The following is a 23474-nucleotide window of genomic DNA, read 5'->3' as shown; positions in this document are numbered from 1 at the left end:
TAGGAGTCTCTAAGACTGTTTCAAAAGATTGTTAAAAAAGAGGCGAAGAATCCCAAAGATTCCTTTAAAGTTCTAAAAAGAAAAGAAGAAAGTTCCTGAATTCTGAATCAAACTCTTTCACAAACAAAATTCCAGGGGCCTGAAGGCTTGTTCTCTTTGTTTTCAAAAATAAACATTCTAGAAACCCCGAGATTCGTACAAACTCTTTAAAAATAGACCAAGTATTTTCCAAATTCTTTCAAATTTTTTCAAAAAGAAAATACCAAAGATCTTTAAAATTGAAAATTTTTAAAATGTTGCTTCCTGACCATCAACATGCTATATTTTTGAAATCTGCGTGTCGACATCTACGTCCCTGAATTTTTTCATAATTTTTAGACAACTTTTTTAAAATTGAAATTTTTTAACGGTCCCCCCTTCTTCAAATTTCGCACAAATTTTGACATTTTCGAAACTCAACTAAACACATTTTCTTGTAGATTTCGAGCTCTAGAACTCAAATCCGGCCTCGGTTTTTCGATTACTGCAACCGTTTTTTCAGAATCGACCGTTAAAAATATCGAAATTTTTGAAATTTTCAAAAATTCGCATTTCGCAGCGATTTTTTCAAAAATGTTCCTTCGTGACAATCAACATGCTACATTTTTGGAATCAGCGTGTCGAAATTTACGTCCCTGAATTTTTTCATTATTTTTAGACAACTTTTTTAAAATTGAAATTTTTTAACGGTATTCTTCAGATTTCGCAAAAATTTTGACATTTTCGAAACTCAACTGAATACATTTTCTTGTAGATTTTGAGCTCTAGAACTCAAATCCGGCTTCGGTTTTTTGATACCAGCAACCGTTTTTCCAGAATCGACCGTCAAAATATCGAAATTTTTGAAAATTTCAAAAATTCGCATTTCGCAGCGATTTCTTCGAAAATGTTGCTTCGTGACCATCAACATGCTATATTTTTGGAATCAGCGTGTCGAGATCTACGTCCTTGAATTTTTTCATAATTTTTAGACAACTTTTTAAAAATTGAAATTTTTTAACGCTCCCCCCTTCTTCAAATTTCGCAAAAATTTTGACATTTTCGAAACTCAAGAAAGTACATTTTCTTGTAGATTTCGAGCTCTAGAACTCAAATCCGGCCTGGGTTTTTTGATAACTACAACCGTTTTTCCAGAATCGACCGTCAAAATATCGAAATTTTTGAAATTATCAAAAATTCGCATTTCGCAGCGATTTTTTCGAAAATGTTGCTTCGTGACCATCAACATGCTATATTTTTGGAATCAGCGAGTCGAGATCTACGTCCCTGAAATTTTTCATAATTTTTAGACAACTTTTTTAAAATTGAAATTTTTTAACGATCTTAAAATTTCGCAAAAATTTTGACATTTTCGAAACTTAACTAAGCACATTTTCTTGTAAAGTTCGAGTTCTAGAACTCAAATCCGGCCTCGGTTTTTTGATAACTGCAACCGTTTTTCCAGAATCGACCGTCAAAATATCGAAATTTTTGAAATTTTCAAAAATTCGCATTTCGCGGCGATTTTTTCGAAAATGTTGCTTCCTGACCATCAACATGCTATATTTTTGGAATCAGCGCGTCGAGATCTACGTCCCTGAATTTTTTCATAATTTTTAGACAAATTTTTTAAAATTGATATTTTTTAACAGTCCTAATCCCTGATAAGATAAGAGCGATTTTGGCAAATGAAATTCCTCTCTTTTCTTGGAGGGTATCTCATTTGCCAAAATCACTCTTATCTTAGCAGGTATTAGCCCCGCCCACCCACCCTCTCTTTTCTTGGAAGGTATGTGATTTGCCAAAATCAGTCTTATTGTAGCAGGTACTAGCCCCACCCGTCCGCCAGTACCTGCTAAGAGAAGAGTGATTTTGGCAGATGAGATATACCCTCCAAGAAAAGAGGGTGGGTGGGCGGGGTTAATCCCTGCTAAGATAAAAGCGATTTTGGCAAATGAAATCCCTCTCTTTTCTTGGAGGGTATCTCATTTGCCAAAATCACTCTTATCTTAGCAGGTATTAGCCCCGCCCACCCACCCTCTCTTTTCTTGGAAGGTATGTGATTTGCCAAAATCAGTCTTATTGTAGCAGGTACTAGCCCCACCCGTCCGCTAGTACCTTCTAAGAGAAGAGTGACTTTGGCAGATGAGATATACCCTCTAAGAAAAGAGGGTGGGTGGGCGGGGCTAATCTCTGATAAGATAAGAGCGATTTTGGCAAATGAAATCCCTCTCTTTTCTTGGTGGGTATCTCATTTGCTAAAATCACTCTTATCTTAACAGGTATTGGTCTACTTTTGGGGTGCTTTTTTGAAGAATTTTAGGTCTTTTTCGGTTGTTTACTTTTGATAAAACAGCTAAAATTGTAGCATTCTTCTCTGTTTTTTTAGAAAAGAAATGTCGTGGTCCAGAAGAAAGAAAAATAAAAATTGAAAAATCGAAGTATAAATCAGTAGAAAAATTGAAAAATCTAAAGTTTAAAAACGAAAAATTGAAAAATCAAAGTGCACAAAATCGAGGAAACAAAAAGTCGAAGGGTTGAAGATCGCAATACTGAAAAATTCCAAAGCGGAAATATTGAAAAATTGAAGAATCGAAACATTCGAATATCCCAGAATTGAAAGAAATCCAAAAATTGCGAAATTAAAAAAGTCAAAAATTTAGAAATCGAAAAAAGAAAAAAGCAATTTCGAAAAATCGAAAACTTAAAAAAATCGAAAAACTGAAAAATCGAAAAATTGAAAAACTGAAAATTTATAAACGTCAAAATAGTGAGAAATTGAAAATTCGTAAAATGGAAGAGGAGACAAACTGAAATCATAAAATTGAAACATGGACAAATTGAGAAATCGAAAAATAAAAAAATCGAAAAATCGAAAATTTGAAGATTCAATAATTAAAAAAGCCCGAAATTGAAATAGTAAAAATTTGAGAAACCCAAAGTTGAAAAAACTAAAAATCGAAATGTCGAGGATAAAAATTTAAGGCGTATTCATGAACCACACGTCCAGGATTATGCTACTTTTTAGAAGGTATTTCATTACTAATTAGTAGTACGTATTAGTAATGAGATACTCTCTAAGAAAAGAGAGGGTGGGTGGGTGGGGCTACTACCTGCTAAGATAAGACTGATTTTGGCAAATGAAATGTCCTCTAAGAAAAGAGAGGGTGGGTGGGCGGGGCTAGTACCCGCTAAAATATAACGTATAAATTAAACATTATTATTTGAACAAGCTGTATTACTAATAATTATTTAATATTACAGGGATTTTAGAATACGTCACTTTGTCAGAGTAAAAATAATTGTCAAGTCGTTCTAAGATATTTAATACACAAAAAGAGGAAAACACAGAAGACAGTGTTACTTTTTTATGAAATTTCTCTGTCAGTCTGTTGAAAAAAAAATCTATTAAAAAAAATACAAAGAGTAAACTGCAGACATATTCTAAAAATTTTAATATAAACTGAAATTTCGGTGAAGTTCCAAAGTCGAGACCGCTCCTCAATTCCCCAACACTTACGTTTTTCCTCAAATTAAGCCGAGCGAAACACACTCGACCCCCCGCCGCTCAAAAATTAATTAAAATTGACAGCGAAGATCGCAATTAAAACACGTCAGCCATCAAAGAACGTCGACATGAAAGGCTTCTGGTCCGCTATTCTTAATATTTATTTAATAACACTAATACCTCGGTCGATTGATACCCCGTAACCGTTTTCTTCCACGAAAACCAAGTCAAACTGTTTGACAACGTCGCGCTTCTCTCGGATGTTTGGATGTTTATATGTACGTAATTGAACAGGTCGTAAAAGAAATGTTTACACGTCCATCAGCGCGGTAATGAGGAGAAGTATTTATTTGTAGGTTTTTTCGAAATTGCCGTGCTTACGTTACGAAGTATTAGCAGACTAACCGGCTTCTAATACGCGATAAATCATGCGAGTTTGACAGGGGTCCGTTTAGATAATAGTGCTGGAGTTTTTCTTTCATTATTCAAATTTTCGAGGATATTTTCGGGATGGATTTATTTGGGAGGGAACAAAGGTCGGCTAATTCTTCGCGTGTAATGGAAATCGTTGTTATCTAATGCTATTGTTGGGGAGCTTCTGGTTTTGATATCGCTACGTTAATTTCCGCAGATATGGTATTGTTCTGGAGCTGGAAAATAAGCGCACTACAACTAAGTAAAAAACAAAAAAAAAAACGTATATAAATCGTGCTAAAGCAACAAGAACTGTTGGTACCGAAATTGGAAATAACTGTTAATTGAATTGCTTTGAGCTCAATGCCAACATAATCGATAATACGCGGTAATTAAAACATGTTCATTAACGAACTACACCTGTTATGTAATTTAAATTTGTATGATTAAGTAACGATTTATTTGCGGCTCATTTTTTCAACTCTTGTTAGAAGGTAACAAAGTGTAAATAAAAATTAATAAACTTTTTCCGTTTGATTAACAAACTTTTATAATTGGTCCAATGTAACTAGTTCTAATAATTATTACACCCAAAATACCCCAAACTTTCCCGAAAAGCTTTATTATAATTATATAACATCGAGGGGCGCTATTGACTTTCTTTTGTGATACAACCTAAATTATAGTTTAATATTTTTACTTCCCGAGCGTAAGCAAAGGAAGTATTGTAATCGAGTCCGTCGGCCGACTCTATACTTTTACGTTTTCTCGATCTTTCATGACCCCTAGAAGACGAAGAAATAGGTCTCCCATTTCCGTCTGTCTGTCCGTCTGTCCGTCCGTCTGTCCGTCTGCCGTCCCGGATTTTTATTAGACAGATAATCTCCGAAAGTACTCGACCGATTGTTGTGAAATTTTGTACTTATATTAAGAATATCATGTAGATGGTAAAACGCTAACCAAAATTTGTCTAATCATCCCCACCACTAATGCGATGACGTCACTTCAAAATTGTACATAGTAAATGGGTTTTCAATTGTATAAAATAACATAGTCCTACACATGTAGTTTACAACTCTGAATCGACTTTTTACCCGAAACGTCCAGATTTTTGGAAAAAAAATCAAAATTATAAAACAACATTTTGAAATTTAATTTTTAATCTGCTAACCAGAATGCTTTGAAATGTTGCAGATGTTTTAAGGCTATAAAGAGCATCATAAATCTTTAGTCAAAAAATATTTGCTTATCCCCTCCAAAAACTTGATGACGTCAGCTCAAAAGTTTGTGGAATAAATCATATCTAAAATGTACAAAATATGATGAGTCTGTACTTGTGATCTATCACTCCATTCATATTTTTTGGATTTGCATATACAGGGTGACTCAAAAAAATTAATGAATGCGTAAATATATTTTATTGATTTAATCAGGAACTACAAAACGGAATGCTCTGACAGCTTGCAGATGTTTTACGGTTATAAAGAGCATAATAAATGTTTAGTCAAAATATATTTGCTTATCCCCTCCAAAAACTTGATGACGTCAGCTCGAAAATTTGCCCAATAAATCATATCTAAAATGTACAAAATGTGATCAGTCTGTACTTGTGATCTATCACTCCGTTCATATTTTTTGGATTTGCATATACAGGGTGATTCAAGAAAATAAATGAAAGCGTAAATTTATTTTACTGATTTACTCAGGAACTACAAAACCGAATGCTTCGAAATCTTGAAGATATTTTAAAATTATCATAAGCATGGTAAATGTTTGATCAAAACGTATTTGGTCGTCCCCCCTAAAAAATTTATGACGTCACCACAAAATTTTGCTGAATAAATCCTATCTAAAATGTACAAAATATGGTGAGTCTCTTCTTGTGATTTATCATTCCATTCAAATTTTTTCGATTTGCATATACAGGGGACTCAAAAAAATTAATGAATGCGTAAATTTATTTTATTGATTTAATCAGGAACTACAAAACCGAATGCTTTGAAATCTTGCAGATGTTTTAAGGTTATAAAGAGCATAATAAATTTTTAGTCAAAATATATTTGGTTATCTTCTACAAAAAACTGATGACGTCAGCTCAAAAGTTTGCCGAATAAATCGTATCTAAAATGTACAAAATATGATGAGTCTGTACTTGTAATTTATCATTCCATTCATATTTTTGGATTTGCATATGGAGGGTGACTCAAAAAAATTAATGAAGGCGTGAATTTATTTTATCGATTTAATCAGGAATTACAAAACCGAATGCTTTGAAATCTTGGGAATATTTTAAAGTTATTATAAGCATGGTAAACTTTTGTTCAAAATGTATTTGTTCATCCCTCCTAAAAAAATTGATGACGTCACCCTTAAATTTTGCTGAATAAATCCTATCTAAAATGCAAAAAATATCTGAGTTTGTACTTGTGATTTATCATTCCATTCATATTTTTTAGATTTTCTTAAGAGGTGGTTCAAAAAATTAATGAAGTCAATTTATTTTATTGATTAAATTAAAGGCAACACTTATTATTAGTATTACACCCCAACCAACCCAATTTGGTAGACACAAAATTTGTTAAAGGAAAAACTCGGTTGTAACATAAGGGTAGCACGCTTATTTACATCGACTTTAACATTACAGACCTGCATTTGTTTTATGCGCTCACTTGGTTCCGCGAATGTGAAATAGACATGTTTATAATCAACCAATTGTGAATTTCACCGTCAAGAATTAAAATAAAACCCAATGTTTTATATAATAAGCGGAAGTCGAAGCAATAAAACCGATGGTCGTTTTGTTTATAGTTTCTCTGTTTGACTCTCACGTATACTGTTACGCCTGTCATCTTAAATTAAGAATGTTTATACATACACGATTTTCAGTTGCCTCTGATACGTATACGTGAGTAAATTGTTTCGTTATTTTATTGATTATTACAAATCAATATTCAAAACGACCCAATTCATTTTCCCGAAAATTTGAGAATATAATAATTTTATTCTTAGTATTACACTACATCTATCCCAACTGATATACGTGTCCTTCCAAAAATGTTGATGACGTCATCGCAATTTTTTTTTAAATTCCCACTACAAAAATGTAATGAGAAAAAAAACACAATAGGCATGCAGTCGTCAAGTTTCTGACAGCGAGGGAAGTACTGTCTAAACTCTTTAGACCAATTTTTTGTTCGTGTTTCATGCCGGATTGACGCTCAAACTCAATTACAATAAAGCACAATTAACGACACAATTGAGGTTAAAATATTTTAATTTGTAACGCGGTCGAATCGGATGAAAGTGCGTACCGAAACACGTATACACGTAGGTGTAGTGGTGTTTCATAAATTAAAATATTTTAAGCCCGACTGCGATCCCGCGTCTAATTTAATATTACGACAAGAAGGATTTAGACGAAGTTGCGAATTCTGGCGAACTTAGTAATTTAAATGTGCGTTCATTTTTGTCCGTTTTGGGTTTCTTGGAGACAGAGACAACAGCGGAGAAAAAATTTCAAATACGGTTGGTGAAAGACAACAAGGATTTTTTTGCCGGTGAAATTTACACAATTTGACGACAATTATCCCCGTCTCGTGTATTTATTTGGAACGAGATACCCTGTCCCAGCTAAATTAAACATTTTTATTTACTTTTCGTTGGGTGGAATCGGTGTTCCACCACATGCGAATAGACAGTCGAATTTTCAAAGTAGGTAGCACCCAAACGGTGAGGATTTTTTGTGTTTATAATAATATTATATTTACGTTAATATAAACACAAGTTGAAAAATATGTTTTTGAAATAACAACGGGCTGTTTTGAAATAACACATACATAAATGTCGCTGCTGGTGGATACGGCGATGATTTAAGTATGACTACGAGCCAGATTTTTGTTCGCTGTAATTAAAAAAAAGGACGTTTTTTCGGGATTTTTAATGTAGCTTTCATTTTCCTGAAAAAACGTATTAGAGTATTCCATTCCGGGAAACTTTGATGGTGACGTTTTTTACGATAAGAAGATAAGAAGTTGACGGAGGTATGGAAGGAGAAAGACAACGGACGAAAAGAAGACGATGCGGATCGAAACGCCACAGAAAAAAATTATTATTTGATAACTAAATTTGTTATTATTAGATTTTAGGTCTCTTCTTACAAACTGAAATTTTTTGATCTTTTTGAAATTTAAATCTTTGGAGTTTTGGGAGTGAAAATTCTGTTATTCCATTCATTGATCCACTTTTAATGAATCACAATTTGGGAGCAAATCTACGAGTAAATATTTGTTTTCACTGCCAAGATGTTTTTTAAATCAGATCTCTATTTTTATAAAATGAGTTTAGATTTTCATCAAGTCATGATCATTTTCATATATTGTGCTGCTGACGTAACATAATTTAGCAAAATAGTTTAAAATTAAACTTGCTGAGAACTGAAAAATATCCTTAAATCCGTGTAGAATAATCTTAGTTTTTTTTTAATTTTTGAAAATTTTAAAATATGTAAAAATTAATCTAAATATTCTGAGAACAGTTCTAGAATTTTCAAAAAATTGGGAGCTTAAATACAGTCGAAATCTACGAGAATTTTCGGAAAATGGTCAAAAATCTGATATGGGAATCTAAACTATAATAATGTTTTAAATGGCCCCAGGCATGTTTTCTTACATATTCAATTGAAAATTAATTTTTTTGGAGAATTTCTGAAAATGTCATAATTCGTTAATTGATGTTGGAAAATTTGTTAGAATTTTCGTAAAATTAAAACCGAAAATAACTTTTTCCGGTCGAAATCTACAAGAAAATGTCTTTAGGTAATTTTCGAAGGGTGCTAGCAAAAAAGTAAAAAAATTGACAATTGGTTATGGAAAAATTGAAATTTTTGAAAAGTTGCCCAAAAATCTACAAAAAAATATTTGGGATATAGATTTCGACGAGCTGATTCGAAAATCATAAACTTATAACGAATCCAGTCCAAGATTTTCTTAAAATTCGATTTGAAAGTGAAATTTTTGAAATGTTTCAAAAATGTAATATTTCATCTAAAGATTCTGGGAAAATTGCTAAAATTTTCAGAAAATTTGGAACCAAAAAAAGTCGGAATCTACAAGAGAATGTCTTTTGGTAATTTTCAAAGGGGACTCGGAAAACGGTAAAAAAATTGATACGGAAAAAGTTGAGGTTTTTGAAAAATTGCCTAAAAATCCACAAAAAATTTAGACTATAAATTTTGACGAGCTAATTTGAAAACATAATGTTTTAAATGTCCCGGACACATGTCATCTTACATATTCGATATAAAATTAATTTTTTGAAGAATTTCAGAAAATGCCATAATTCATTAATCGATTTTGGAAAATTTGTTGGAATTTTCGAAAAATTAAAACCGAAAATAACTTTTTCCGGTCGAAATCTACAAGAAAATTTCTTTGGGTAATTTTCGAAAGGTACTGGCAATTAGGTAAAAAATTTCATAATTGGTTATAGAAAAATTGATTTTTTTTTAAATTTGCCCGAAAATCCACAAAAAAATCTGGAATATAAATCTCGACGAGCTGATTCGAAAAACATAAACTTATAATGATTCCAGACCCAAGGTTTCTTAAAAATTTGGTTTAAAATTGAAATTTTTGAAATATTTCGAAAATTGTCATAATTCATTTATCAATTTTTAAAAGATTGATAGAATTTTCAAAAACTAACGCCGAAAATAACTTCAACCGGTCGAAATCCACAAGAAAATGTCTTTAAGTAATTTTTAAAGGGTGTTTGGAAAGACGTGAAAAATTTAATAATTGAGTACGTATCGAAAAATTGAAATTTTTGAAAAGTTGCCTAAGGATCCACAAAAAAAATCTAAAATATAAATCTCGACGAGCTGATCCGAAAACATGCGGTTTTAATGGTCCCGGACCAAGGACTTCTGAAATACTCACTTTGAAACCGATTTTTTTTTAGATATTTCAAAAATTGCCATCGATTTTGGAAAAATTGCTGCAATTTTTGAAAATTTGTAACCGAAAATATCATGTACCCGTCGAATTTTACAAGAAAATGTCTTTAGGTAATTTTCGGAGTGTGCTGGCAATTAGGTAAAAAATTTTATAATTGGTTATCGAAAAATTGAAAATTTTGAAAAGTTGCCCAAAAATCCACAAAAAAATCTGAAATATAAATCTCGACGAGCTGATTCGAAAAACATAAACTTTTAATGATTCCGAACCCAAGGTTTCTTAAAAATTCGATTTGAAAGTGATTTTTTTTTAAATATCTCAAAAAGTGTCATATTTCATTTATCAATTTTGGAAAAATTGAAAGAATTTTCAAAAAACTAAATCTGAAAATGACTTCCACCGGTCAAAATCCACAAGAAAATGTTTTTAGGTAATTGTTAATGGGTGCTTGGAAAAACGTAAAAAATTTAATAATTATCCAAAAATCGAGATTTTTGAAAAGTCGCCCAAAGTTCTATAAAAAAAATTGGAATATAGGCCTCGACGAGCTGATTCTAAAACATAAGGTTTTATTGGTCCTGAACCGATGTTTTCTTAAATCTTCGATCCAAAATTAAATTTTTTGGAGTATTTCAGAAAATCCCATGATTCATTAACCGATTTTGGAAAAATTGTTGCAATTTTCGAAAAACTAAAACCGAAAATTACTTTTTCCGGTCGAAATCTACAAGAAAATGTCTTTAGGTATTGTTCGAAGGGTGCTAGCAAAAAATTAAAAAATTTGACAATTAGTTATTGAAAAATTGAAATTTTTGAAAAGGTGCCTAAAAATCCACAAAAAAAATTGGGATATAGATCTCGACGAGCTGATTCGAAAATTATAAACTTATAATGATTCAGGATCAAAGATTTCTTAAAAATTCGGTTTGAAAGTGAAATTTTTGAAATATCTCAAAAAGTGTCATATTTCATTTATCAATTTTGGAAACATTGATAGAATTTTCGAAAAACTAAAGCTGAAAATAACTTCCACCGGTCAAAATCCACAGGAAACGTAACAAATTTGATAATTATCCAAAAATTGAGATTTTTGAAAAGTTGCCTAAAGTTCCATAAAAAAAAATGGAATATAGGTTTCGACGAGCTGATTCGAAAACATTAGGTTTTATTCGTCCCGAACCAATGTTTTCTTAAATCTTCGATGCAAAATTAAATTTTTTGGAGAATTTCAGAAAATGCCACAATTCATTAACGGATTTTGGAAAAATTGTTGGAATTTTCAAAAAACTAAAAGAGAAAATAACTTTTTCCGGTCGAAATCTACAAGAAAATGCCTTTGGGTAATTTTTAACAGGTGCTTGGAAAAACGTAAAAAATTTGATGATTATCCAAAAATTGAGATTTTTGAAAAGTTGCCTAAAATACCATAAAAAAAAATTGGAATATAGATTTCGACGAGCTGATTCTAAAACATAAGGTTTTATTGGTCCCGAACCAATGTTTTTTTAAATCTTCGATGCAAAATTAAATTTTTTGGAGAATTTCAGAAAATGCCACAATTCATTAACGGATTTTGGAGAAATTCTTGGAATTTTCGAAAAACTAAAACAGAAAATAACCTTTTCCGGTCGAAATCTACAAGAAAATGTCTTCAGGTAATTTTCGAAGGATGCTAGCAAATAGTTAAAAAAAGTCATAATTGGTTATCGAAAAGTTGAAATTTTTGAAATATTTCAAAAAGTGTCATATTTCATTTATCAATTTTGGAAAAACTGATAGAATTTTCGAAAAACTAAAGCCGAAAATAACTTCCACCGGTCGAAATCCATAAGAAAATGTCTTTAGATAATTTTTAACGGGTGCTTGGAAAAACGTAAAAAATTTGATAATTATCCCAAAAATTAAGATTTTTGAAAAGTTGTCTAAACCCCCACAAAAAAATCTGGACGAGCTCATTCGAAAAACATAAACTTACAATGATTCCGGATCAAAGATTTTTAAAAATTTTAGATTGAAAGTGAAATTTTTTAAAGATCTCAAAAATTTTATATTTCATTTATCAATTTCGCGAAAATTGATAGAATTTTCGGAAAGTTGAAGCGAAAAATAACTTCTACCGATTGAAATTTGCAAGAAAATATCGTTAGACTATTTTGAAGGGTGCTCGGAAAACCGTGAAAAATTTGATAATTGAGTATACACCGAAAAATTGAGATTTTTGAAAATTTGTCTAAAAATTCACAAAAAAATCTAGGATATACATCTCGACGAGCTGATTCATAAAACTTAACATTTTAATAGTATGAAACCAAATTTTCTTAAATATTCGATTTGGAAATGAAATTTTCGAAATCCTTGTCTCAAAACCCGTCATATTTCATTTATCTATTCTGGAAAAATTGTTGAGATTTTTGAAAAACTGAAGCTGAAAATAACTTCTACAGGTCGAAATCTACAAGAAAATGTCTTTAGACTATTTAGAAGGGTGCTCGGAAAACCGTGAAAAATTTGATAATTGAGTATCTACCGAAAAATTGATATTTTTGAAAAGTTGTCTAAAGTTCCACAAAAAAAAATCTGAAATATACACCTGGACGAGCTAATTCGAAAATAGAAGAATTTAATGGTCCCAGGCCAAGGATTTCTGAAACACTCGCTTTGAAACTGATTTTTTTTTAATATTTCAAAAAATGTCATGGATTTTGGAAAAAATCTTTAAATTCTCGAAAAATTGAAGCCGAAAATAACTTATACCGGTAGAATTCTACAAGAAAATGTTTTTAGGTTATTACTGAAGGGTGCCCGGCAAACGTTCAAAAATTTGTTAATAACAGGATATCGAAAAATTGATATTTTTGAAAAGTTGTCTAAAAATTCACAAAAAAATCTAGGATATACATCTCGACGAGCTGATTCATAAAACTTAACATTTTAATTGTCTGAGACAAAATTTTCTTAAATATTCGGTTTAAAAGTCAAATTTTCGAAATCCATGTCTCAAAAAATGCCATATTTCATTTGTCTACTCTGGAAAAATTGTTGGGATTTTTGAAGAACTGAAGCTGAAACTAGCTTCTACAGGTCGAAATTTACAAGAAAATGTCTTTAGACAATTTTGAAGGGTGCTCGGAAAACCGTGAAAAATTTAATAATTGAGTATCTACCAAAAAATTGATATTTTTGAAAAGTTGCCTAAAATACCATAAAAAAAAATTGGAATATAGATTTCGACGAGCTGATTCGAAAACATAACGTTTTATTGGTCCCGAACCAATGTTTTCTTAAATCTTCGATGCAAAATTAAATTTTTTGGAGAATTTCAGAAAATGCCATAATTCATTAACGGATTTTGGAAAAATTGTTGGAATTTTCGAAAAGCTAAAACCGAAAATTACTTTTTCCGGTCGAAATTTACAAGAAAATGTCTTTAGGTAATTTTCGAAGGGCGCTGGCAATTAGGTAAAAACTGTTTTAATTAGTCATAAAAAATTGAAATTTTTGAAAGGTTGCCTAAAAACCCACAAAAAAATCTGAAATTTAAATCTCTACGAGCTGATTCGAAAAACATAAACTTTTAATGATTCCGAACCCAATGTTTCTTAAAAATTCGGTTTGAAAGTGAATTTTTTGAAATATCTCAAAAAGTGTCATATTTCATTTTTCAACTTTGGAAAAATTGGTCGAATTTTTGAAAAACGAAAACCGAAAATAACTTCTACCGGTCGAAATCCACAAGAAAATGTCTTTAGGTAATGTGTAATGGGTGTTTGGAAACACGTAAAAAATTCGATAATTATCCAAAAATTGAGATTTTTGAAAAGTTGCCGAAAGTTCCATAAAAAAAATGGAATATAGATCTCGACGAGCTGATTCGAAAACATAAGGTTTTATTGGTCCTGAACCAATGTTTTCTAAAATCTTCGATGCAAAATTAAATTTTTTGGAGAATTTCAGAAAATGCCATAATTCATTATCGGATTTAAAATTGTTGGAATTTTCGAAAAGCTAAAACCAAAAATTACTTTTTCCGGTCGAAATCTACAAGAATATGTCTTTAGGTAATTTTCGAAGGGCGCTGGCGATTAGGTAAAAAATGTTATAATTAGTTATAAAAAAATTGAAATTTTTGAAAAGTTGCCTAAAAATCCACAAAAAAATCTGGAATATAAATCTCGACGAGTTGATTCGAAAAATATAAACTTTTAACGATTCCGAACCCAAGGTTTCTTAAAAATTCGGTTTGAAAGTGAATTTATTGAAATATCTCAAAAAGTGACACATTTCATTTATCAACTTTGGAAAAATTGGTCGAATTTTCGAAAAACGAAAACCGAAAATAAATTCCCCGGTCGAAATCCACAAGAAAATGTCTTCAAGTAATTTTTAAAAGGTGGATTTCTGAAATAACCACTTTGAAACTGAATTGTTTTAAATATTTCAAAAAATTGTCACCGATTTTGGAAAAACTGCTGCAATTTTGGAAAATTTGTAACCGAAAATAACTTGTACCGGACAAAGTCTATGAGAAAATGGCTTTAGGTAATTTTTGAAGGGGGCTAGGAAAAACGTGAAAAATTTGATAACTGAGAACCTGTCGTAAAATTGAAACTTTTGAAAATTGACCTAAAGTTCCACACGAAAATCTGGACTATAGATGTCGAGGAGCTGATTCGAAAACATAAGGTTTTAATGGTCTCGGGCCAAGATTTTCTGAAATACTCGCTTTAAAACTGATTTTTTTGTAAATATTTCAAAAAATGTCATGGACTTTGGGAAAATTGCTGCAATTTTGCTATCGAAAAATTGATATTTTTGGAAAGTTGGCTAAAAATTCACAAATAATCTAGAATATACATCTCGACGACCTGATTCGTAAAATATAATGCTTTAATGGCCCTGGACCAAGGTTTTCGCAATTATTCGGCTTGAAAGTGAAATTTTCGAAATCCAAGTCTCACAAAAATGTCATATTTCATCTATCTACTCTAGAAAAAATGTTGAACTTTTTGAAAAACTGAAAATAACTCCTGCGGGTCGAAATCTACGAGAATCTAAATTTACCTAATTTTGGAAAGATACTCGAAAAACGGAAAAAAATTGATACGAAGGGATACCCAAAAATTGTTGAAAAGTTCCCCAAAAATCCAATTAATAGTCCCGACCCAGGCTTTCTTAAAAATTGGGTTTGAAAGCGAAATTTTTGAAATGTCTCAAAAAATATCATCAATTTTGGAAACATTTACAGAATTTTCAAAAAACAGTAGCTGAAAATAACTTCTACCGGTCAAAATCTACAAGAAAATATCTTTAGCCAATTTTTTTAGGGTGCTCGGAAAACCGTAAAAATTTGATAGTTCTATCAAAAAATAGAGATTTTTGAAAATTTGCTTAAAGTTCCACAAAAAAAATCTGCAATAAATCTCGACGAGCTGATTCGAAAACATAAGGTTTTAATGGTCTCGGGCCAAGGATTTCTGAAATAGTCGGTTTGAAACTGTTTTTTTTTAATATGTATTCCCAAAAATGTCATCGATTTTTGAGAATTTTTTTTTAATTTTCGAAAAATTGTTTAAATTGTCCAAAAATTGAAGCCGAAATTAACTTGTATTGGTCGAGTTTTACAAGAAAATGTTTTTAGGTTATTTTTGAAGATTTCCGGGCGAACGTTAAAAAATTTGATAATTTGATAGCGAAAATTGATATTTTTGAAAAGTTGTCTAAAAATTCACAAAAAAATCTAGAATACAGATCTCGACGAGCTGATTCGTAAAATAACATTTTAATAGTCTCGGACCAAGGTGTTTGTTAAATATTCGGTTTGAACGTGAAATTTTCGAAACCCATAGCTCAAAAAATGTCATATTTCATTTATCTACTCTGGAAAAATTGTTACGATTTCTGAAAAACTAAAGCTGAAAATATCTTTTACAGGTCGAAATCTACAAGAAACAGTAAAAAATTTGATACGGAGCGATACCTAAAAATTGAGATTCTTGAAAAATTCCTCAAAAAAAAAAACACAAGAAAAATCTGGAAATAGATCTCGACCAGCTGATTCTTCAACAGGTAAAAACACACAGAAAGTAATTTTCCGAGGGTGCTCCCGAAAAAATTAAAAAAATTGCCACAGAGGGAGAACTGAAAAATTGAGATTTTTGACGAGCTGATTCGGAAAAATATAATGAATTAATGGTTCCGGATCAAGATTTTCTGAACTATTCGATCAGAAAGTGAATTTTTTGGAATATTTCAAAATAAAATGTTGGAATTTTTGAAAAATTGAAACCGAAAATGACTTTCACCAGTTGAAATCTACAAAATATATATTTAGATAATTTTCGAACTGTACTTGCAAAACAACCAAAAATTTGATAATTATCCGTAAATTGAGATTTTTGAAAAGTTCCCTGAAGTTCAAAAAAAAAAATGGAATATAGGTCTCGACGAGCTGATTCGAAAACATGAGGTCTTATTGGTCCCATACCTATGTTTTCTTAAATCTCTGATATAAAATTAAATTTTTAAAAGAATTCCAGAAAATCCCATGATTCATTAACCGATTTTGGAAAAATTGTTGCAATTTTCGAAAAACTAAAACCGAAAATAAATTTTTTCGGTCGAAATCTACAAGAAAATGTGTTTAGGTAATTTTCGAAAGGGTACTGGCAAAAACGTAAAATTTTTACAATTGGTTATGGAAAAATTGAAATTTTTGGAAAGGTGCCTAAAAATCCACAAAAAAAAATTGGGATATAGATCTCGACGAGCTGATTCGAAAAACATAAACTTTTAACGATTCCGAACCCAAGGTTTCTTAAAAATTCGGTTTGAAAGTGAATTTTTTGAAATATCTCAAAAAGTGTCATATTTCATTTATCAACTTTGGAAAAATTGGTCGAATTTTTGAAAAACGAAAACCGAAAATAACTTCTACCGGTCGAAATCCACAAGAAAATGTCTTTAGGTAATGTGTAATGGGCGTTTGGAAACACGTAAAAAATTCGATAATTATCCAAAAATTGAGATTTTTGAAAAGTTGCCGAAAGTTCCATAAAAAAAATTGGAATATAGATCTCGACGAACTGATTCGAAAACATAAGGTTTTATTGGTCCCGGACCAATGTTTTCTTAAAACTTCGATGCAAAATTAAATTTTTTGGAGAAATTCAGAAAATGCCATAATTCATTAACGGATTTTGGAAAAATTGTTGGAATTTTCGAAAAGCTAAAACCAAAAATTACTTTTTCCGGTCGAAATCTACAAGAAAATGTCTTTAGGTAATTTTCGAAGGGCGCTGGCAATTAGGTAAAAAATGTTATAATTAGTTATAAAAAAATTGAAATTTTTGAAAAGCTGCCTAGAAATCCACAAAAAAATCTGGAATATAAATCTCGACGAGCTGATTCGAAAAACATAAACTTTTAATGATTCCGCGAACCCAAGGTTTCTTAAAAATTCGGTTTGAAAATGAATTTTTTGAAATATCTCAAAAAGTGTCATATTGCATTTATCAACTTTGGAAAAATTGGTCGAATTTTCGAAAAACGAAAACCGAAAATAACTTCCCCCGGTCGAAATCCACAAGAAAATGCCTTTGAGTAATTTTTAACAGGTGCTTGCAAAAACGTAAAAAATTTGATGATTTTCCAAAAATTGAGATTTTTGAAAAGTTGCCTAAAATACCATAAAAAAAATTGGAATATAGATTTCGACGAGCTGAATCGAAAACATAAAGTTTTATTGGTCCCGAACCAATGTTTTCTTAAATCTTTTATGCAAAATTAAATTTTTTGGAGAAATTCAGAAAATGCCATAATTCATTAACGGATTTTGGAAAAATTTCGAAAAACTAAAACCGAAAATAACTTTTTCCGGTCGAAATCTACAAGAAAATGTCTTTAGGTAATTTTCGAAGGGCGCTGGCAATTAGGTAAAAAATGTTATAATTAGTTATAAAAAAATTGAAAATTTTGAAAAGCTGCCTAGAAATCCACAAAAAAATCTGGAATATAAATCTCGACGAGCTGATTCGAAAAACATAAACTTTTAATGATTCCGCGAACCCAAGGTTTCTTAAAAATTCGGTTTGAAAATGAATTTTTTGAAATATCTCAAAAAGTGTCATATTGCATTTATCAACTTTGGAAAAATTGGTCGAATTTTCGAAAAACGAAAACCGAAAATAACTTCCCCCGGTCGAAATCCACAAGAAAATGCCTTTGAGTAATTTTTAACAGGTGCTTGCAAAAACGTAAAAAATTTGATGATTTTCCAAAAATTGAGATTTTTGAAAAGTTGCCTAAAATACCATAAAAAAAATTGGAATATAGATTTCGACGAGCTGAATCGAAAACATAAAGTTTTATTGGTCCCGAACCAATGTTTTCTTAAATCTTTTATGCAAAATTAAATTTTTTGGAGAAATTCAGAAAATGCCATAATTCATTAACGGATTTTGGAAAAATTTCGAAAAACTAAAACCGAAAATAACTTTTTCCGGTCGAAATCTACAAGAAAATGTCTTTAGGTAATTTTCCAAGGGTGCTGGCAATTAGGTAAAAAATGTTATAATTAGTAATAAAAAATTGATATGTTTGAAAAGTTGCCAAAAAATCCACAAAAAAATTGGAATATAGAGCTCGACGTTATTTGTTGGAATTTTCGAAAAATTAAAACCGAAAATAACTTTTTCCGGTCGAAATCTACAAGAAAATGTCTTTAGGTAATTTTCCAAGGGTGCTGGCAATTAGGTAAAAAATGTTATAATTAGTAATAAAAAATTGATATGTTTGAAAAGTTGCCAAAAATCCACAAAAAAATTGGAATATAGAGCTCGACGTTATTTGTTGGAATTTTCGAAAAATTAAAACCGAAAATAACTTTTTCCGGTCGAAATCTACAAGAAAATTTCTTTGGGTAATTTTGGAAAGGTGCTGGTAATTAGGTAAAAAATTTCATAAGAAATCCACAAAAAAATCTGGAATATAAATCTCGACGAGCTGATGCGAAAAACATAAACTATAATGATTCCAGACCCAAGCTTTCTTAAAAATTTGGTTTGAAATTGAAATTTTAGAAATATTTCGAAAAGTGTCATATTTCATTTATCAATTTTTAAAAAATTGATAGAATTTTCAAAAAACTAAAGCCGAAAACAACTTTCACCGGGCGAAATATACAAGAAAATATCTTTAGATAATTTCTAATTTGAAGGCTGCTCGGAAATCCGTGAAAAATTTGATAATTGAGTATCTACCGAAAAATTGAGATTTTTGAAAAGTTGTTTAAAATTCCACAAAACAAAATCTGAAATATAGATCTGGACAAGCTGATTCGAAAATAGAAGGTTTTAATGGTCCCGGGCCAAGGATTTCTGAAACACTCGCTTTGAAACTGATTTTTTTTAATATTCGAAAAAATCAAGGATTTTGGAAAAATTCTTTAAATTTTCGAAAAATTGAAGCCGAAAATAACTTGTACCGGTAGAATTATACAAGAGAATGTCTTTAGTTTATTTTTGAAACATGCACGGCAAACGTTCTAGATTTGATAACGATATAGCAAAATTGATATTTTTGAAAAGTTGTCTAAAAATTCACAAAAAAATCTAGGTTATGCATCGCGATGAGGTGATTCATAAAACTTAACATTTTAATGGTCTGAGATCAAATTTTCTTAAATATTCGGTTTGAAAGTCAAATTTTCGAAATCCGTGTCTCAAAAAATGTCATATTTCATTTATCTACGCTGGAGAAATTGTTCGGATTTTTGAAAAACTGAAGCTGAAAATAACTTCTACAGGTCGAAATCTACAAGAAAATGTCTTTAGACAATTTTGAAGGGTACTCGGAAAACCGTGAAAAATTTAATAATTGAATATCTACCGAAAAATTGAGATTTTTGAAAAGTTGTCTAAAAATTCACAAAAAAATTTAGGATACAGATCTCCACGAGCTGATCATAAAACATAACATTTTAATAGTCCCGAACCAAAGTTTTTGTTCAATTTTCGAAATCCATGTCTCAAAAATTATTTCATTTATCTACTCTGGAAAAATTGTTATGATTTCTGAAAAACTCCTCAAAAAGTCCCTAAAAAAATCTGTAAATAGATCTCGACCAGCTGATTCTTCAACAGGTAAAAACACACAAGAAAGTAATTTTCGGAGGGTGCTTCCGAAAAAGTTAAAAAAATTGACACAGAGGGAGTACCAAAAAATTGAAATTTTTGAAATGTTGCTTGAAAATTTTCAAAAAAAATTTTGGAATATCTCAAAAAATGTCATAATTCATAAAATGTCGGAATTTTTGAAAATTGAAAGCGAAAATGACTTCCACCAGTTGAAATCTACAAAATATATATTTAGATAATTTTCGAACTGTACTTGCAAAACAACCAAAAATTTGATAATTATTTGAAAAATCTAACCCGATTCCAAATTGATAACCCCGGACAAAAATTTTCTAAAGTAGTCGATTTCAAATCGAGTAGGTTTATCGAGATTGGCCACAATCACTCGATCATTTGCGTCACATTTTTTATGAACTGGGACAATTTTGATTTTTTTCAGAGAATTTAGAAACTTTCCATGAATATTGCAATTGTTTACCGGTTTTGTGAGAGCACTTATAATTAAATTTAAGACAGATTTTATCTAAATCTAATCTAATCTAATCTAAAAGAACACTTACGTCTAAAAAATTAAAACACTTAAGAAGTTTCATGATAAGAAAGAACGCACTGTGTAAACATAATGAAACAGCTAGTTCGTCTAAAATGCAACTTTTTACGTTACTTTGAACTTCGCATAAATTCAAGTTTCACGTTTTTCGTGTCTACGGAAACGAACACAGGGTGCTTTAAATCCGATTTTAGTAAAACGTGAAGATCGATTAATTTGCGCATAAACTGATCCAATATTGAAATTATAACCAATTTAAATATGTGATAAATTACATTTTTATTATGGCTAATAAAAATTAATTAATAATTAAAACTCGTTTTTGTAGAATTCGGATTTCGAATGATTCACACGAACTAGAAAGTTGCTCTAACAAAAAACTTTAATCATCGCTTCCTTTTAACACCTCTATCAGCGGTCGATAATAATTAGAGAAAAACATTACGTTACTCTCCCGACTTTCCGGTTATCAATTAACCCACCACTCGACTCCAGCAAAAAACCCAATAACCAAACTCGAATAAGCCTCAACAATACACACAATAAACTCACTCTCCTTCAAGGCGACGAGTAGTAAATTCCCAAAAACCATTTTACGCGCTCCCGCAAAATCAAATAACCCTAAAAAATTATAACCCAACTAATCGCGTTACGCGAAAATTTACGTCTGTTATTTTTTTATCACTCTTCCGGGATAATCGAATAATGTGCATCATTTTTCACCTCCGACGCCCCGCCGCCGCTCAGCTCGACTGTGTAACATCGGCTAATTTATAACAAAAAAACACGGATGCGTCAAAACATGACTATTAATTTCTTGCGCCGAAGGTCCTCCAAAAATAAAACCCGACAATTTGCACTGACCTAAGCCAACCGATTTTTCCCCAAAAGAACCCAAGACTTCATCACACGCTGGGGAGCGAAAACGCCCTCCGAGTCGAGGTGACGGCGTAATGGAGAGCCTGCTCGATAAGTGGCCGAATCGAAGCCTTTTTTAATGGAGAATTACAGGTAATGGCTGCGCAATTATGCGACTACTTCCTTGTTTTAAGTGTGTGTTTCAGCTGAACAAATTAACCTTAATTTTTAAGTTTGAAGAGACAACGCGTCGACAACCAAAAATTGGAAAACCACCAAATTTTCAAAAACAAAAATAAATTACAAAACTGTGCGCACTAATTCCAATTGAAGCTAAACATGGCCGCAAAATCCGGAAAGTCCAAAAACTTACTTTTTTCGAAATTTCGTCCAGGCCCGCCTAATTGGAAAACTTTCGCCTTTTCGTCGGCTGTTCGGCCAGGGGTCACATTTTCGACAAAATCGCGGAATTAATTCAGCTGTTCGTTAGTTTTCCGCGCACGTCGCGTGTTTTTTCCCCCGGAGCGAGTGCGTCCACGTCCAAACCTTGCCGGCGTTTATCAAAGACTGAGCGCGCGCTTGCCGGTGGAGGTACAGGCGCTCGTCTTGTTTTTGCCAACTTGTACACGAATTAAGAGATATGACGGCTCCTGGCCGCCCCCGGGGGCAGGCGAGGCTGCTGGAGGGACCGCTACCTGGAAGGCCGAGTGGGGCGGCGGAGCTGCGGGAAAAAGGGCACTGGGGAGGTTTTTGCCGGAGCACAGACGCGTTCCTGCTAATTTCGCGTGGAAGGTGTTTAAGAATTATTAATAATTTTGAGGGGATTGAGGTAGGTCGGGAATGGAGCAGTCACGAACTTGGCTATTGTATTTGTTCGGCGTCTACATCTAGAGTGCCTTTTTATCAGACAGATAATCGCCGAAACTACTGGATCGATTCCTGCGAAATTTTAATGTGTATGAGCAGTATCATGTCGATGGTAAAACGCTAACCGAAATTTGAATAATTTTATCACTCTCTAAATGAGGAGTAATGAGGATTAAATAAGAACTATAATAATAATATTCAGAATATTTTGTTCGATTGTAGCTTACCTAACAATTTTAATCCTCTGGTTTGAGGCTACAAACTCACTCAAATCAAACTAATTTCTACGTGACATTCTTCAGATGTGTACACATATACACTTTCAAGTTGTTTATTTATCGAGCGTGAACTAAGGATCTATTTTGAACAATATGATAATACTTAAAACATGTTTTGGTGAAAAACTCATAAGAAATGAGATAAGGGAAACGTTTAAAATGATAAATTTTTGTTTTGGGAAACATCGATTTTACAATTAAGCTCCGCCCCGCGGTCTAAAATCGAATGAACAATTGGCCACATTTAAGATACGGGTGGGTGGGCGGGGCTTAGCTTTTGACTTCTTTTTTTCTTAAATTTATTTTGAGATCACTTTTCGTTTTTATTGGACGAGATATCGTGGCGGCGATTTCAGAATCTTAACTAGCGGATGATTATCTACAATTTGATACCAATTTTCGGTCGATTAAACCATTTTTAACCACTTTTTTGGAAAATTTTTGGAAATTTTCAATTCACTTTTCGTGTTTTTTGGACCTGATGTCGTGACGCCGATTTCAGAAACGTAACCAGCGGAAGATTATATACAATTTGATGCAAATTTTCGGTCGATTGAACCAATTTTTACGACTTTTTTGGAATTTTTGAATGGTTTTCGGGTTTATTGAAGCAGATATCGTGACGGCAATTTCAGATTAGTAACTAGCAGAAGATTATCTACAATTTGACACCAATTTTCGGTCGATTGAGCCAATTTTAACCACTTTTTTGGAAAATGTTTAGAAATTTTGGATTAACTTTTCGGGTTTATTGGAGCAGATATTGTGATGGCGATTTCAGAATCGTAACCAGCGGAAAATTATCTACAATTTGACACCAATTTTCGGTCAATTAAACCAATTTAAATCACTTTTTTGGAAAATTTTTGGAAATTTTGAATTCACTTGTCGTAT

The 23474-nt window shown here is 31.6% G+C and overlaps 1 protein-coding gene across 4 annotated transcripts in view; it reads right to left on the bottom strand.

The window, feature by feature from the left end:
- The window catches only part of 5-ht2a (5-hydroxytryptamine (serotonin) receptor 2A), a 133653-nt gene extending 111668 nt beyond the window's left edge, over nt 1–21985 (bottom strand). For all 4 annotated transcript variants that reach the window (XM_064066745.1, XM_064066744.1, XM_064066743.1 and 1 more), the window contains exon 1: nt 21809–21985. The gene's annotated coding sequence lies outside the window, so the exon portion shown is untranslated. The remainder of the gene's footprint in view (nt 1–21808) is intronic.
- Between the last annotated feature and the right edge of the window lie 1489 nt (nt 21986–23474).

Source organism: Zophobas morio, unplaced genomic scaffold, assembly GCF_036711695.1.
Source record: "Zophobas morio isolate AGI-343-1 ecotype UQ-CSIRO unplaced genomic scaffold, CSIRO_AGI_Zmor_V1 ptg000028l, whole genome shotgun sequence".
NCBI classification, from domain to species: Eukaryota; Metazoa; Arthropoda; class Insecta; order Coleoptera; family Tenebrionidae; genus Zophobas; species Zophobas morio.
The sequence above is the reverse complement of the archived record's forward strand: the minus strand, read 5'-3'. Positions and strand labels throughout refer to the sequence as shown.